Source organism: Dioscorea cayenensis, chromosome 8 (assembly GCF_009730915.1).
Source record: "Dioscorea cayenensis subsp. rotundata cultivar TDr96_F1 chromosome 8, TDr96_F1_v2_PseudoChromosome.rev07_lg8_w22 25.fasta, whole genome shotgun sequence".
Lineage (NCBI taxonomy): Eukaryota > Viridiplantae > Streptophyta > Magnoliopsida > Dioscoreales > Dioscoreaceae > Dioscorea > Dioscorea cayenensis.
The window spans coordinates 15,713,771-15,718,693 of record NC_052478.1 but is presented as its reverse complement, the minus strand read 5'-3'; positions in this window follow the sequence as shown (position 1 = coordinate 15,718,693).

Sequence of the window (4,923 nt, the reverse complement as noted above, 5' to 3'; positions counted from 1 at the left end):
ATTTTGAGATTTAATCCATTGTTTTCATGCTAAGTGCTACACTAAGGAGAAATCCGTAGCTCTTTTATGAGTGATGCATGTAGATGTGACTTGTTCGCATGTATTAGATCATGAATGGATTAAAAGGGGATACTTGTATCATCACGCCGAGAAATTGGGTGTTTGGTAGCCCTCCATGTAGGTTTAATCCGAAGAAGAGTAGGTTTAATCCTAAGTAAGATTTCCTCATACTCAATGCAATCGTAGCAATGTGGATTTGGAAGAAATTCCTATCCATGTTGGTATGGGATTAGGGTTCAATCTCCGAGAAATTGGTGTTGTTCTAATCTTGGAATCTCATGGTCCATTTTACCCTCGCATCTTTAGATCATCATCATCCATGTTGCATGATAACCCCTCAAGGGATCCTCATCCATAGGCCTTTTGCATCACATTGATTTTTCTTGCTTGCTTATTGCTTGTTCTCTAATTTGGTCATAATCTCGCTTTTAGCTTTTAATTACATTTAGTAGAGTAAAAAAATCCATCACTTGAGATCTTAGGCTAGATAATAGTTCGAGAAGGAGTAATAGGAGATCCTTAGCCCCGTGGAATACGATCCTCGCGTCTTCACGGGTGGTATTATTTGGCGCATCCCGCACACTTGCGGGAAGCAATCAAGTTTTTGCGCTGCTATCGGGACTTTAAGGAATTCTAGGAAACTTTTAGATTATTACTCTAGCCATTTCATTCTTTACTCATATTCTTTTTATTATTGTTGGTATTTTTCTTTTCCTTTAATCTTACTTTTCTATCATCTTTCTCGGTTTTGCAAGGTACTGTGCATGACACGTCCGTCTCATGCGTACATCATGGCTAATCCGAACATCAAGTTGGAACACTGCGTACACAGATTTGATGGTTGGATTAATTTGCGCATCAAAGAACATTTTTACCCCTCTAGACAACCATTTATATACTCTGCTGCTATCTGGGATTCTAGCTTATCATTTGATGGTTGCAGCTGGCACACAATGTTTGAGACTTTTATGAAAAGTGGAACACCATCAGTGAGCGAAGGAAGCATATCACTAATTGAACAGTTTGTTTTGACTACCGAGGGTCGACAGCTTGCTACCATGAATCCCACCTTTGAGGACCGTGGTTGAAATGGGCCAAGTGTCGCTAGGGGTACAGGAGTGCAACTTGGGGCAACAGCTTGAGCAAAGATGAAGGTCTAGGAAATAATGCCGAATGTTATGAGCTTCGTGTTCATGGTACGCATAATAGTTCGATGTGAGTGCGGGTCGGTCGAAGAAGTAGGATCGGAACAAGGTATGGGCTTTTGGAATGCAGGGTTGATGCCGCCAACTCGAGGAAGCACCAAATTTGAGTTGAAAAACACTACCCCAACACCTTGAGTACGCTTAGGAGAAGGTACCCAACTTCCACATCTCTTCAAACCCTAACAGCTGGAGCGTAAGAATGGGTTGGTGGATCTACTAAAGAGACTCAAGAGAGCAATTTCTTGAAGATTGTCGACATAAGAGGGATAAATCCATCCTGCTTTGCACTCACAAAATTCTAATGACTCGACGCATCATAGACCCAAAGCCTTGCCACAAAGAAGACTCAATCCAAATATGAAAAGAAGTGGTCCCGCAGTAAATCATCAAGCTTTCCTCGATGCGCATTATCTACTCCGATATCGATGCTGAGTGGGTAAGCCCCTGCATAAGTGGTCCCAAAGAAAGGGGGAATGACCGTGATCACCAATGAGAAAAATGAGTTAATCCCGACTCGCATAACAACCTCGTGGAGGGTATGTATCGACTATAGAAAATTGAATGATGCCACCCGAAAAGATCATTTTCCCTACCATTCATTGATCGATGCTGGAGTGGTTAGCTGGGCATGCCTACTATTGTTTTTTGGATTGGTTCTCTGGTTATTTCCAAATTCCCATCGCCCCCGAGGATCAGGAGAAGACTACGTTCACTTGTCCGTATGGCACATTTGCTTATCGCCGCATACCTTTCGGGCTATGTAACGCCCCGGCCACCTTTCAGAGATGCATGACGGCCATCTTTGAAGACATGGTAGAAGATTTTATGGAGGTGTTTATGGATGATTTTTCCGTCTTTGGTGATTCATTCGATGGGTGCCTCAAGAACCTTGAGCGGGTCCTCATTCGATGTGAGGAGACCAATCTTGTGCTAAGTTGGGAGAAATGCCATTTCATGGTCCAAGAGGGGATAGTCTTGGGGCACAAAATTTCAAAAGATGGAATTGAGGTTGACAAGGCAAAGATTTCCACCATCGAAAAATTGCCACCTCCAAATTCTGTGAGGGTCATAAGAAGTTTTTTGGGACATGCCGAGTTCTATAGAAGATTCATCAAGGATTTTTCTAAAATTGCTAGACCCTTAACAAGGTTATTGGAAAAGGATGTCCCATTCGAGTTCGAGAATGACCGCATGACATCCTTCATGGCACTCAAGGAGAAACTAATTCAAGCATCGATTATGGTAGCTCCGCATTGGGACTCCCTCATCTCGAATTGATGTGTGATGCAAGTGACTTTGCGCTGGAACAAAGGTTGGTCATGGAGGAACAAACATTTTCACCCCATTTACTACGCAAGTAAGACTCTAACGGGAGCCCAAGCGAATTACACTAAGGACCCGAAAAAGGAGCTACTTGCCGTGGTATTTGCCTTTGATAAGTTCCTGCCATATTTGGTTATTTCTAAAGTGGTGGTGTACACCCATCATTCAGCTTTGAGGTACTTACTTAGCAAATCAGATGTCAAACCACGTTTGATTGGGTGGGTCTTGCTGCTTCAAGAATTTGACCTAGAGATTAAGGACAAGCGGGGAGCGGAGAATCTTGCAGCTGATCATTTATCCCATTTGGATGGCTCTAGCACAGAAACTATGAGAGACAAGGACATTAATGACTCATTCCCAGAAGAACACTTGTATAATATCCAGGTAGTAGAAGAGAAGGAACCACCGTGGTTTGCCGATTTCACTAATTATTTGGTTGGTGGGGTCATCCCGAAATGGTTTACATATCAACAAATGAAGAAATTCTTTTTCGCACCTCAAGCACTACATCCGGGAAGATCCATACCTATTCGTGGTTTGTTCCGACTGTAGCTTGAAGATGTGTTTCTAGGCGTAGGGTCTAAGCATTTTTGAGGCATTGCCACTCAGACCCATCTGTGGCCATTATGATGCGAATAGAACAACAAAGAAAAATTTCTTGATGCAGGTTTCTATTGGCCATCGGTGTTCCATGACACCCGTAAATTCATTCAAGCTTGTGATAGATGTCACGAGTCGGTAACATATCTCCCCGGACGCAGATGCCCCAAAATTGGAACCAAGCCTGTGAAGTTTTTGATGTGTGGGGGATTGATTTTATGGGACCTTTTCCGAGCTCCCATGGATACAAGTTCATACTGTGGCACGATTATGTATCTAAATGGGTGAAGGCTCAAGCATTGCAAACGAATGATGCGAGGGTGGTGGTGAAATTTTTTGAAGAAATTATTCTCCGTGTTCAACAGTCACTATGGGCTATCATTAGTGACGTAGACGCTATTTCAGAATGCCCAATCCCGCAAAGATTTTGAAGCGCTATGGAGTCTCCCATAAAATGGCAACAAAGATACCACCCACAAACTAGCGGGCAAGCAGAAGTGTCCAACAGTGGACTTAAAAGTGAATCCCGAGAAGACCCGTATCTCGTAACTCAAGAGATTATGCAACATCTCGATGACGCCTCGGGCATACTGCACAGCCTATAAAACTCCTATTGAATCACTCCATATAGACTAGTCTATGGAAAAGCTTGCCATTTACCGTTGAGCTTGAGCATAAAGCTTATTGGGCCATTAAGTTTCGAATCTTGACTCTTCTCTTGTAGGGTGCAAGAGGAAGCTTCAACCCAATGAACTTGATGAGTGGCGCCCATGGCATATGAGAGTTCAAAGCTCTATAAAGAAAAAGTAAAAAGAGTACCACCCGACTGCATCGCATCTAGCACCCTCAACCGCCACTGAAGGCCATCAAGTCCCACCTGCTTAACTCTAGGCTGAAATTATTTCCGGGAAGCTAAGATCACGCTGGTCGGTCCATACACGGTTACTCAAGTATCCCACATGGAGCTGTTGAGGTAACCCACCAGAAAAACGGCAACTTTAAGGTCAATGGGCAACGATTAAAAATTTTTACTTTAATAACAATGCTACAAAGGAAATGGGGTGGCATCAAACTCTTTGAGCCCCCATGAGGTAAGGAATGAGGCACGCCAGCTCGTGACGTTAAAACAAGTGCTTCTTGGGTGTTTGCTTGCATTTTTCGTATTTTAGTTCCTAGTTCATTTCAATTCTCATATTTCTTAATCTTGTTTTACTTTTGAATAAGTTCATGCTCACACACTTGGCATAGTGCTCTCATCATTTTAATTGTGGTATGGTTGTGCAACTTTGAGAAACTCATATTTAGGTGTTAATTCATGCACTAGATCGCTGCTTTGTTCAAATCACTCATTTTTGGAGGAGTCTTCTAGCTTGCTATATCATCATCATTTTGGGGGAGGTTTTCAAGTTTTAATTGATTCTACCGGGTATATGACCTTATCGGGGCCGTATGGTGGCCGCCCCGAGATGAGCACAGAGGCTCTGCACCGTCGCAGACGTGCCCCATACGGCCCCCATAATGGGCGCCCTCATGACGGAGAACCCTTGGTCGAGAGGGCTCTTGGCCCATACGGCCCTCATATGGGGCCGTATAGGGCTCGGCCTCCATTTAATCTCTCTCTCTTTCTTTCCCATCTCTCTCTCTTTTTCCACCGATTTTCTCTCTTATTCTCACTCACCCTTGACCAAATCTCTTCATTTTTCTTCCCAAACTCCTCTCCTCATCCATTTGAGAC